Source organism: Salvelinus namaycush, unplaced genomic scaffold (genome assembly GCF_016432855.1).
Source record: "Salvelinus namaycush isolate Seneca unplaced genomic scaffold, SaNama_1.0 Scaffold113, whole genome shotgun sequence".
Classification (NCBI taxonomy): domain Eukaryota; kingdom Metazoa; phylum Chordata; class Actinopteri; order Salmoniformes; family Salmonidae; genus Salvelinus; species Salvelinus namaycush.
Genome location: NW_024057820.1, coordinates 215,523 through 229,718, shown reverse-complemented (window position 1 = coordinate 229,718; position 14,196 = coordinate 215,523). Strand labels below are relative to the sequence as shown.

Here is a 14,196-nt window from a genome sequence, read left to right as displayed (position 1 = left end):
TTTTGAGGAACGACCCTTTTACATTTGCATCACAAATATTTTTTTAGGAAATCAAGATGAAAGTGGTCATTTTAGGCCCTTTTTAGACATATTCATGCCTCTTGTAAGACTCTGTGATTGCAATAGAAGATCAATAGTTTACCATTTGTTTGATGTTCTCGTTCACACAGGAGAGAGACATGACTATTGTGGATCCTCTGGGGAGCCTCAACAACATCCTGATGCTGACGAGGCAGAGAAGAGTCTCTCCAGATCAGAACACCAGATGGTACAGCTTGGTCTGGTCTAGCATACAGCTTGCTCTATCTGGATCTGGGCTGGATTTCTGTAAATCACTTTATGACAACCGTTACATAAGCATCCATAATGATATGTGTCTGTGTCCCCTCTTTATGGATACCAGGACAACGCTAGCCCTTTCACCCTCCCGGAGTCCCCGTGTCGTACCTCTCCCGGTAGCTCCTTACTGATGGGTATGAAGAGGTTGTCTGTGTTGCTGGTGGACTGCAGGAAAACAACGGGGCTGAGTGGAACTGTGAGAGGAGGAGGAGAGAAGAAAGGATCAGATTTGACACATCAAAGTAAGTGCTGTAGTTTAGTTTGAACAAGTACAATAGATCTGCCCACTGGTATCTGTTACCAGGACAACCAGCAGAGTTCTGTTAGTTGACAGCAAGATAGACTGGTGGATATGGATGTTATGAATATCATAACACTGAAAAAGGATTCTGCCAATGAAAAGAGAGAAACCAATAGACCATATTAAACCTTGATGAAAGTTAGCTTTAGAGAGAAAGTTTCAAGATGATCTGATGTAAGGTGCTTGTTTTACAAAACCTTTTCCTAAAAACATTATGGATGTTACATTGCCTGTCCCAGTCAACCCCCCTATCTTTACAAGACTCTAGAACAGGCAAACTAAACTCCAGACACTTCAATGTGGTCTGTATTGCGTCATTAACATCTGATCTACAGAACGTGTTAAACATGCAAATGTACAGTTGTAGTCGGAAGTTTACATACACCTTAGCCAAATACATTTAAACTCATTTTTTCACATTTCCTGACATTTAATCCTAGTAAAAATTCCCTGTCTTAGGTTAGTTAGGATCACCACTTTATTTTAAGAATGTGAAATGACAGAATAATAGAGATTTATTTCAGCTTTTATTTCTTTCATCACATTCCCAGTGGGTCAGGAGTTTACATACACTCAATTCGTATTTGGTAGCATTGCCTTTAAATTGTTTAACCTTTGTCAAACGTTTCAGGAAGCCCCTTCCACAAGCTTCCCACAATAAGTTGGGTAAATTTTGTCCCATTCCTCCTGGCAGAGCTGGTGTAACCTTGCTCGCACACGCTTTTTCAGTTCTGCCCACATATTTTCTATAGGATTGAGGTCAGGGCTTTGTGATGGCCACTCCAATACCTTGACTTTGTTGTCGTTAAGCCATTTTGTCACAACTTTGGAAGCATGCTTGGGGTCATTGTTCATTTGGAAGACCCATTTGCGATCAAGCTTTAACTTCCTGACTGATGTCTTGAGATGTTGCTTCAATATATCCACATCATTTTCCTCCCTCATGATGCCATCTATTTTGTGAAGCGCACCAGTCCCTCCTTGTCATGAGAATTTTCAATCCCAATGATAATAACTAATAATCAATCAACTTTGACTAATCCCCGAGGTTTGTAAGACCATAGGTTTAATAATGATTAGGCAAGGACTTGTACAATTTATTCACGAGAACGTTCTGCAGTTCATATACAAAGACATTCCTTTTATACCATTCTTCTCACTTACACATGCACACTAACATTAGGAGAGCTGTCTTCTTCTCCAGAATTCTCACCACAGTTTATCACTACCCAGCTGACAGTAACATTCCCCCCCCAGATAAGGGAAACCTGGAGTGGTAATCCCTGTCCTATCGTACTTTCTCAGAGTTATAGCCGGGTCAGTTCAAACACAGTTTAATTGTCCTTTGTGCTTTCTTTAGGCATACACACACACATTCCTCTCTCTCCCCAATCCAACCTAGTTGGACTTCTGGATAATATTTTTATTATTCCTTATATATCCTAACCTATACTCCCTTATAGTTAAGTTTCCGGGTTTAATTATTTAATCATTATCTTTAACCTTTTAATTCTTTTATCACTCCTGCAGCAAAGCACCCCCACAACATGATGCTGCCACCCCCGTGCTTCACGGTTGGGATGGTGTTCTCCGGCTTTCAATTCTCCCCCTTTTTCCTCCAAACATAACAATGGTCATTATGGCCAAACAGTTCTATTTTTGTTTCATCAGACCAGAGGACATTTCTCCAAAAAGTACGATCTTTGTCCCCATGTGCAGTTGCAAACCGGAATCTGGCTTTTTTATGGCGGTTTTGGAGCAGTGGTTTCTTCCTTGCTGAGCAGCCTTTCAGGTTATGTCGAAATAGGACTTGTTTTACTGTGGATGTAGATACTTTTGTATCTGTTTCCTCCTGCATCTCCACACGGTCCTTTGCTGCTGTTCTGGGATTGATTTGCACTTTTCGCACGTACGCGGCCATCCTGAGCAGTATGACGGCCGCGTGGTCCCATGGTGTTTATTCTTGCATACTATTGTTTGTACAGATGAACGTGGTACCTTCAGGCATTTGGAAATTGCTCCCAAGGATGAACCAGACTTGTGGAGGTCTACAATTTTGTTTCTGATGTCTTGGCTAATTTATTTTGATTTTTCCATGTTGTCAAGCAAAGAGGCACTGAGTTTGCAGGTAGGCCTTTGAAACATACAGTGAATTTTAAGTGAAATAAGAAATTTGTGGAGTGGTTGAAAAACTAGTTTTAAAGACTCCAACATAAGTGTATGTAAACTTCAGACATCAACTGTATGTATATATTTTTAAACAAGCTTTGTAAGCCTTTTCTAAAAGCTGTGAAATTAATTAAATGAAGAAAAACATTTGTGAGACTTGTGCTCCGTCGACAAAATTAATTCCATTTTCTACTTTAACAGGTCAAATGAACTCCAACATATAGACTTTACAGAACATTGTTTCATTTGGAAATGACTCAGTTTTTTTGTTCATGTAGCTGACATCAGTGTGCTGCTTACAGTTTAGCTTCCTCCTCTGACCCCATGCTTGGCTCAAACTAGTGATCCTCTGCTTCTCAACACATGTGACCGCTCTACTTGACAATGAACCTATTGAGCTATACAAAAGGTACCAGTTGGATAGCTCCATCTGTGACGTTTCAAGCTAGCTGTGGAGTGAGTTTACGGCACGTTCTCACCTCCGTCACACATGTTCAGGTTGACTTTCCCACGGAATCGACCACATACACTACCAGTCAAAAGTCAGGACACAACTACTCATTCAAGGGTTTTTCTTTATTTTTACTATTTTCTACATTGTAGAATAATAGTGAAGACATCCAAACTATGAAATAACACTTATGGAATCATAGAGTAACCAAAAAAGTGTTAAACAATATCCCACACCGGTCAGGTAAATGGATTATCTTTGCAAAGGAGAATTTTTTGCTTTTTTACTTATTTATACTTATTTTATGTTTAAGGAAGTGTGTAGGTCGCATTCTGTATCATACAACTATGAAGGTTATATACACTGCTCAAAAAAATAAAGGGAACACTTAAACAACACAATGTAACTCCAAGTCAATCACACTTCTGTGAAATCAAACTGTCCACTTAGGAAACAACACTGATTGACAATACATTTCACATGCTGTTGTGCAAATGGAATAGACAAAAGGTGGAAATTATAGGCAATTAGCAAGACACCCCCAATAAAGGAGTGGTTCTGCAGGTGGTGACCACAGACCACCTTTTTTACTTATTTACTTATTTCAGGTTTTAAGGAAGTGTGTAGGTCGCATTCTGTATCATACAACTATGAAGGTTACATATTTACAACCACCTGCTCGATAGGAATCCAGCGATGTCTGTCTTGAGTGTCATAGAACTGTCTAGTGTTTTGTGTTCTAACTTATAAAACAGAAATAAACATAAGTAATGTAAACATATCAGTAATTACCAGGATGCTCTACAACATTTGTTTTGAAATCACACAAAGATTGTTTTAAATTATGAAACGTTTGAAAGCTGGCCTCAGGTTATTGAGGGATCTGATTTGGTTTAATCCTCATAGCAAGGCAGTTTTATCATGTGGAGATTTCATTCTGGTCTGTCTTAAAATAAACACTGTCTTTGGCAGGAGGAAAACCAAACTTGGATGACCCAAAGACGTCCAAACCAGCAAGTCGACACCTCTGCTCCCAGTGTGGCAAGTGTTTTAACCGGTTAGGGGCCCTGAAACGACATGAGAGAATACACACAGGGGAGAAGCCTTACCACTGCTCCCAATGTGGAAAGAGTTTTAGTCACTTTGGAAACATGAAAGTTCACGAGCGAATACACACAGGGGAGAAGCCTTACCACTGCTCCCAGTGTGGCAAGAGTTTTAGTCACTTTGAAACCATGAAAGCTCACGAGCGAATACACACAGGGGAGAAGCCTTACCACTGCTACCGGTGTGGGAAGTGTTTTAACTGTTTAGGGGCCCTGAAACAACATGAGATAATACACACAGGGGAGAAGCTTTACCACTGCTCCCAGTGTGAAAAAAGTTTTAGACGGAAAAGCTACTTGGAAACACATGAGAGAATACACACAGGGGAGAAGCCTTACAAATGCTCAGACTGTGGGAAGACATATTACTCATCACAGTCACTTAAAAGACATGTGAGAATCCACACATGAGAGAATACTTACTTCTAGTGTGAATATTGATATTTTACATCAAATTGACTTACAATTCATCAGAGAACATACACATTGCTCTAATTGTCTTTTGTTGTTGATTGAGAATGTGTTTACTTGTTTGTACCATATGAAATTAAATGGTACAAAGTATACTCAAACATATATTTTTATGTTATTATTAGAAAACATGAGGTGAATATATATAGTAGATCAGATTCCATGTGTTTAAATTGTCCTTTTTAAAACTCTGTGTGTGTGTTTATCTGGGTGTGTCATTCCTCCAGTACTACAGATAATACAGTGATATTTGGATGTGATGCATTTGTTCCATTGTTTACATTTGCATTGTTGGTCCACTGATGATTTAATGAAATTAAAATGTTCACAGACTCTGTAATGCAAAATGTTAATTGTATGTGTCCACATATCTGAGTATGTGACTAACCTTGTGAAACTGTTCTATTATAATCTCCTGTTCCTGGGAGTATCATCCTGTGTTGCAAACCAGCTGCACCTGTGTCCTTGAATAAATACCAGCTGCACCTGTGTATGAATAAAGTCCCGCCCAGGAACAGGAAACTAAAAAGGTTTGTGCTCATCACCCAATGCTTCAGGAATTCAGACTGTCTACACTGCGCTGTGTAACTGTTATTCTCTCTGAGCTCAGAAATAAAGAATCTGGTTTGACTTGGACTCCAGCAGATCCTTATTTTGTAATATCCACCACAACTCTCCCACGGATTGCTGTTTATCATTGTCTCAATGAAGAGTTCTTCGTTTTACTTTCCTGGGGTCATTTACAAGCCTCCCACTGGTTGAATAAACTTTGTTTCCACGTCATTTCAACAAAACAAATCTATGTGATGATGTTTGATTAATGTGGAAAACTGATTCGATATGTAAAAAGCCATGAACATCAGGTATTTTTTATTTTTCACCGAACTGGCAACCTAAATCCAATGACTGGTGACATTTTGTGTTGATTTCATGTTGAATTCACTTTAGTTGACGACTCAGAGAAATGTAAAGAGAAACTAGACGTTCAACACGTCTGTGCCCAGTGGGCTGGTTTGAATACGTGGTGTTGGATCAATATCCACCTTAGTAGCTAAGTTTCCATGCAATTTGCGCCAGATTTCCATGTGAATATTCTCAAATCTGCATAAAACTATATACACATTTTCCCACCAGAAATGTTTGCATCAAACAGACTTATTGTGGATAAAAGGCTTTGAGTTATGACGTAGTGCACAAGAAGAATAACGTTTCCTGTTAAATTCCCATGTATCGAATGAAAAATACAAGTTAAATTGGTTTCCATCACATTTTCAACTCCACTGATGGTTTTAAAAACTTGCGTAAAATAGAAAACGTGTTCTTGTACCGTGCACTGTAGCCTGCAGCACACAGATACAGTGTTGGTAGGCTACCTACATGATGAGATTATTATGGATAAGAGAGATATTATTTTATTTGTCAAATGGTAACCAAGCATCGATCATCATGTCACCAGAGTAAGACCATCAAAATGTATTGGAAAGGAGCATCAAGCTCATCACATGCAGTTTCACCACCCTGTGAAGTTCATAACTTATTTCATCTGTAGCCTAATAAACTGCATGGGTTCCCAAGTCGTAGAGGGAGGACCACATGTAACGGATGTGAAATGGCTAGCTAGTTAGCGGGTACGCGCTACTAGCATTTCAATCAGTTACGTCACTTGCTCTGAAACCTAGAAGTAGTGTTGCCCCTTGCTCTGCAAAGGCCGCGGCTTTTGTGGAGCGATGGGTAACGACGCTTCGTGGGTGACTGTTGTTGATGTGTGCAGAAGGTCCCTGGTCCGCGCCCGTGTCGGGGCGAGGGGACGGTTTAAAGTTATACTGTTACACATACAACATATCGCGTTGACTCCAAGTTAACTAAGATATGATCGTTATTAAATCAATATTTGCGCATAAAGGATTAATGCTGCCATTTCTCGTTTATACATTTTCACTGACACAAAAAGACCCCACCATGTCAAACGAACTAACAAATCGTCTGTCGGCATTTATAAAAGTGTACAGGCATATCCTGTTTCCATCAGCCCGGTCATTACTTTTGAAATGGTTGGATCAATATCCACCTTCATGATATGGATGAAGCCTGATTTGGAATGTCAGAGTAGTTCTGATGTCATAATACATCCCTCTGATAATCAAGTGATATTCACATGTGATGCATTTGCTCCATTGTTTACATTTAAGTTGGAGGCCCACTCTGATTATTTATGTCTTACATAGTGGGGCTTCAAAAGAATAGTATGGTGACATCTTAGTGTGGCTTGAAATTAATAGGAATATTAATGGGCTGATGGTTGGTGGTGCTACTATATAGGTAAGGTTGTCCAATATGAATGTTCAATACACACACTAGGTTGATCGGTAGCCAGTTAGCTAGCTGCTACGTCTTTAGCCGCACAGCTAGCTAACACAGCTCGCTATCAACAAAGTCAAAATGGACTCCAGGCCTGGTGGTGGCAGCAGTGCACTACAACCACTGTTTACCGGAGCTTCCAGAGTGATTTTTTTTTTGGCTATATAAAGAGGGCACGACAAAACCTATTCCCCCTCAGGAGACTGAAAAGGTTTGGCATGGGTCCTCAGATCACAACGCAGGGCCAGACGGATTACAAGGACGTGTACTCCGAGCATGCGCTGACCAACTGGCAAGTGTCTTCACTGACATGTTCAACCTCTCCCTGCCTGAGTCTGTAATACCAACATGTTTCAAGCAGACCACCATAGTCCCTGTGCCCAAAGAACATCAAGGTAACCTACCTAAATGACTACCGACCCATAGCACTCACGTATGTAGCCACGAAGTGCTTTGAAAGGCTGGTCATCTCTGTGGAGATGGGAGAACCTTCCAGAAGGACAACCACCTCTGCAGCACTCTGCCAGTCTGGCCTTTATGGTAGAGTGGCCAGACAGAAGCCACTCCTTAGGAAAAGGCATCATGACAGTCCACTTAGAGTTTGCCAAAAGGCAACCAAAAGATTCTCAGACCATGAGAAACAAGATTCTCTGGTCTGATGAAATCAAGATTGAACAATGGCCTGAATGCCAAGCGTGACGTCTGGAGGAAACCTGGCACCCTCCCTACGGTGAAGCATGGTGGTTGCAGAATCATGCTGTGAGGATGTTTTTCAGTGGCAGGGACTGGGAGGCTAGTCACAATTGAGGCAAAGATGAACAGAGAAAAGTACAGAGAGATCCTTGATGAAAACCTGCTCCAGAGATCTCAGGACCTCAGACTGGAGTGGTATAAAAAATATATGTGTTTAAAAATATACAGTACCAGTCAAAAGTTTGGACACACCTACTCATTCCAGAGATTTTCATTAGTTTTACTATTTTCTGCGTTGTAGAATAATAGTGAAGACATCAAAACTATGAAATAACATATATGGAATCATGTAGTAACCAAAAAAGTGTTAAACACATCTAAATATATTTTATGTTTGAGATTCTTCAAAGTAGCCACCCTTTGCCTTGATGACAGCTTTGCACACTCTTGGCAATGTAGAAAAAAGTTAAAATAAAGAAAAACCCTGCAATGAGTAGGTGTGTCCAAACTTTTGACTGGTGCTATATATATAAACATATATATATATATATATATATATATATATATATATATATTTAAATCAAATATTGAATTTGGGCTTTACTAATATTGCCCATAGAAATGCATTGATAAACACGTTTTAACTGGGAAAAAATACATATATATATATTTTAAGTAATAAGGTTTTGAAGTGTCTGTCCTGTATCTAGGCGATATAAGAAAGCTCAGGTAATATTTTATATATTGTTTTACATATATTTAACCCCTTATTTTGGGGGGCACAAAACTACCTCCGTACTTCCATGTGTGTGTATAGGTTACCTTCAAACGAGTTCCGATGAGCAACATAGAGAACACCGTTATGTTGGTGAGTCTCCCCTTTTCCATTTTATTTTGTAGCTCAAACGGTTTGGATGCTGCAGACATTTTTTCGTGAGAAGACCCGATATTTGGGATGTCTTATGGTCTGACAAAAACCGCTGTAGCGACCACCTTCCACCTCACAGGCGGAAGGCCGACATTTGGGATGTCTTATGGTCTGACAAAAACCGCTGTAGCGACCACCTTCCACCTCACAGGCGGAAGGCCGACATTTGCAGATGTGATGGATTGAGACGCAGCCCATGCAACAAAACACATCTTTATCTTAAACTGATGGATTTGGATGGGGATTTTTTTTTTATTATGTTACTTAGATTGACGCACAGGTGCTTCAATAGACTCTTAAGGATTAACATCACCAGTAGGCTAAGGCTATCACATCCTTATGATATACAGTATCTATTTTCATAAGAGTAACGTGACTGCATTAACATCACCAGTAGCCTAAGGCTATCACATCCTTATGATATACAGTGTCTATTTTCATAAGTGCAACGTGACTGCAAGAGACAGGTCGGAAATGTCAGACTGTTTTACGGGACAAATCAACCTTTTTTTCTAAATTAGTAGTGTTTGAATTTGTTGATAAAATGCAGGACATGATTGTTTGATTGTGCGGGACTGTCCGGGACATGTGGTCACCCTAATTACCCGCCTCACTGACTCTCCCTTGGCCAGGTGAAACGACATCTCTCTCAGAAGCACTTCTCTCCCTGCCTCTCGCTTCAGTAACTCAGCCACTCTTTTACCATCAGATGGTCCGTCAATCTGTAAGTCTCTGCTTTCTTCGCTTTTGATGTGCTGGTTTAGTTTTAGTTGTGTTCTGTGGGCTCCTGCCTGTGCTACTTGGTCTCGAGTTGTTAACAATGTTGGGCTCTGGCTTGCTACTTACTACTTACTGTGGTGGTTGGCTAGCTAGGCTAGTTAGCTGGCTCGGCTATCAGGTTAAAATAGCTAATGTTAGCTGGCTGGCTAACATAACTGCATGTAACATGATTTGATAACTGGTTAGATGGTATTGTGTATTTACAAAACTTTGGTTTACTTTAATGTGGCTCAATTGGCTATTAAAGCTGTAAATTAGAGCTAGCTAGGTGTTGATAGCCACTGGCTGACTCATGCAGAGCTGAAGTAGGTAGGTCTGGTAGGGCTAACATTAGCAGGCTAGTTGCCTAACAACCTTGCAAGCTTGTCTGTAACCCGTCAATTCATAAAGTATTTGCTTGTAAGTTGGCTGAAGATGTTATTGAAACCACTAGTCATGAGTGCACACGATTTGGTTTAATTTGAAGTGATCTATTTGAAGATATTTCGGTCAGAGTTTACATTGTAGGGAATAGGCTGGCTAGCCGGGTCCTCCATATTACATCACAGCCTGTAAAAAAACTTTCTGACATGACTTCGGCATTCTTTGGAATTCTGATCGGTTTGATGTACTCTAAAAATAGAAAAGAGAGGTGTAACTTTGTATTGGGACTTGTGATGCTATACTAATGCAGATCCATATGTTACATGTGGTTACATTTAGCTACCTTCACTTTAAGGGAGTTGTATGGCCACATTTAGATGTGAAAAAATAACAGACAGAGAAAACAATTATATTCTAACAGTATTTGGGTCATTCTTGAGCTCTGGTAATATTTCAGTCCCACTGACTAATTTTGTTTATAAAATGAAATGTCCAGTATAATGAATTGAAATAAATATAGCGTTAATTTAAACTTTCTTATTACAAAATCATATTTTTTTAACTGACACCAAGAATTGTTTCATGTCCCCCAGGCGTTTCAATACATTTTTACCTGGGAAATTAATATTAAAATGTGCACATCATTTAATGCAAACATAAATTTGTGTTATTTTGTTGAGAAAGTATTTTTATCAAATAAATGCATGATTATTGATTAAAATCACACAATTTAGCTCTGTCCCTCAGTCTACAGTCTGGTGGTAGGAGAGTTGGGCAAGATTCAGGGGGAAAAAGAAAATATAATTGATTTATTAAGTGAGACAGACCAGCATCAGAAGCGTAAACAGTGGAGAACAGCATACAAAAGAAGCAAGGAGAGGAAAGGAGCACTGAGGAACTTGACCACTAAGTCCACATCGTGAATGTTGAAGAGAACGGCAGACAGGTTGGTGGCTAAGGGCCGTGATGTCAGCGATGCACAGGAGCTTTACAAGGCCTCCATCAGACAAACACGTCAGTGAAGCTGTTCTGTGTGAAGAGTGCCGATGTTGAACGTGCGATGGAGATGATGCCAAGACCCATAAAAGCGTTGCCCTCCACCATGAGAATACACCAGGTCATCACCATGGCTCCTGGTGAGCTGATGTCTGGGGATGTCAGTTGTCTTTGTTCAACAAAGAAGGACATAAACTGTACATGCTTTAACACACAGCACTTCAGTTTCAGGCAGAAGGTCCTGGCTGCTCCAGAACAACCAGCCAATGAGGAAAATCCTTTTTTATCCAGGCATCATCCTCGGCACGGATGAAGTTAGTGTATAAGTGAAATATATACATCGCGTAGGACCAAACAGATTTTTCTGGAATTCTCGAGACGACTTCCACTAGTGTCAGTCTGATGAAGTCCTTGAGATGATTCCAGTCCTTGAGTCCTTGAGATGACCTCCCTACTCTTCTACATTTGCACACACTGTACATAGATTTTTCTATTGTGTTATTGACTGCACATTTGTTTATGTGTAACTCTGTGTTGTTGTTTTTGTCGCAGTGCTTTGCTTTATCTTGGCCAGGTCACAGTTGTAAATGAGAACTTGTTCTCAATTGGCCTACCTGGTTAAATAAAGGTGAAATAAATACAAATTAAAAAATACCATCATGAGGTTCTATAGTAGCAAGGATCTGACACCTCCGGAGGGCTTGATGGCTCAATCCACCAGAGGTATGGCTACAACATAGGCATGGTTCAAAGGCATCTCTGTTCAAGAGATCTGTAATGCAGCATGTTGTGGTGATGTACCTTCATGAGGTTCTACTGACTGGACATCACTACACATACGGTGAGTAGAGTGGGGACCTCTGAGGGATGATCCTGTCTAGACTTGGCATCGGAGAGTATATGAGCTCTATGGTAGTTGGAAGTTGACTAGGTTACCTTTCACACATGGAAGACAAACGTACTTAGATGTGAAGACGGGAGAGACTATGGCCCTTATATAGGAAGTGAAGTCATCTGCTAGTAGCTGTTGCTTGACAGATGTTGTTTGATTGGATCTCCCTAGACTCCGCCCCTAACGAGGCTTATAATATCATAGAACCGGGGTTGTGTTAGGTAACCTTAAGTTACAGGTCCTACTATGCTAATTTCTCTGTATTAAATGGCCCATAACTTTAACACTAGCAGAGATCCTGGAACTAATATACCCTTAAAGTATATTATGTTAAACAATATATATAAAAAATCGAAACATTTATATTTTCAATATTTATATTTTCTATATTAATAAATTCATGTAAGAAATGTATGAATGAAATCAAAATACAAATCAAATCAAATTTTAAGTGTCGACCTTACAGTGGAATGCTTACTTACAAGCCCTTAACCAACAATGCAGTTTTAAGAAAAATAAGTGTTATGTATAAAATACAAATAATTAATATTAAAGAGCAGCAGCAAAATAACAGTAGCGAAGCTGTATACAGGTATTACCGGTACAGAGTCAATGTGGAGGCTATATACAGGAGGCACTGGTACAGAGTCAATGTGCGGGGACACAGGTGAGTCGAGGAAAAATACTACTCCTATTACAGAGCAAGTGGTAAAGCTTCATATGACACCCATTGTTGGAGGACTGTAGCATCTAATGATGAAGCATGTAGCATCTCCACAGAGGAGCTCTGTCATGATTGTAGCAGGTTTACTAACGCGTTATATTAGCTGTGTTGACTATGACGTTACTTTAGCTAATATGGCGACAATGATGTAGGCTGTGTGTAGCAGTTATGAAATGGTTTGGTTTGGAAAGGTTTTTTCTCCTGGTCACCTACAGCTGATGTGTTGTGCATTGACATCCACAAGCGAAGGGAAAAGGTGAGCGAATTGATGTGAGAGGAAATACAACGTGGCAGTTGTGAAAGTGAACTGTGTTTACGCGTCATCAGCGGTGAATTCATTCAGCCGATTCTGTTGACAAACGTTTCTTAAATGGAACAAAACCGGGATAAACATACCTGAATTTGTCCAATAGAATCCTATTTCAGCTAGATGCAGGCGAGAGTGTGCAAGGCAGTATTGAATGTGTCACTGTCTGTCCATGTGTCACTGTCTGTCACCTCAAGTGTTTCTCTCGACCAGTGTGCACCTATATTCTAAACTTTCATTCATAGACTAGGTTGTAGCAACCTTATGATTGGTATAGGGGAAATGTTAGTATCATGTAGTAGCCTAAACCTATCGCTGTTACATTGAACAGGGTGAATGGAATATGATTGGCAGTCATCTAACATGCTGTAATAGAAATAACGCCATGAATAAACAAATCGTCCTGCCTCATCTTAAATGGCACTGACCGCCACTGTTTGGATGGTGGAAAACCCAGCAACTTTGCTGTTCTTGACACAAACCGATGAGCCTGGAACCTACTACCATACCCCGTTCAAAGACACTTAAATATGTTGTCTTCCCCATTCACCCTCTGAATGGCACACATGCACAATCCATGTCTCATGTCTCAAGGCTTAAAATTCCTTATTTAACCTGACTCCCCCCTTCATCTACACTGATTAAAGTGGATTTAACTAGTGACATTAATAAAGGATCATAGCTTTAGCCTGGATTCACCTGGTCAGTCTAAGTCATGGAAGGAGCAGGTGTTCTTAATGTTTTGTAGACTCAGTGTAAAGCACCACAGATAATCAAGTGCTATTTACATGTGATGCATTTGCTCTATTGTTTACAGTATGATTTGTATTGTATAGAGCGTGACTTTAAGGTAAAAGTACCGTCACATCTAGATAAAAACGAATGTGAAAATAAACAGATCAAATCTGTATTAACACACTACCTATTCATAGATGTATTTATTCATCATCTACATATTCATATTAAGCTTCTACGTCTGTGTACAGGAGCGTATTATTTGTAAGACGTAAGAGAAAATATATCAGCTTATTGATAAATTATTATGACGTTCTTTCCAATACAAAAGTGTAGTAACTGTTGTTTCCAAACTGCGTTACCCACTCCAGTCAGCAGATGGCGATATGCGTCTTTCAGGTGATGCTTCTTGCGTGACGTTTAATTTAGTGGACGGGGCGCTTCTTCAGGAACAACAACACGGCTACTCTTTCAACCACCTCGGTAGCTCGCTAGCCAACATAAAACTGAAAGATTGACGCGTTACACCGTGTTTGTGTACATTAGCTAATCTCAGTGTTTTAAACACATTTCTGTTGATTTA

At 39.9% G+C, this 14,196-nt stretch overlaps 1 pseudogene; it reads left to right on the top strand.

Moving 5' to 3' along the window:
• Nucleotides 1–228: 228 nt before the first annotated feature.
• LOC120035882 overlaps nt 229–14,196 on the top strand; it is a 69,177-nt pseudogene continuing 55,209 nt past the window's right edge.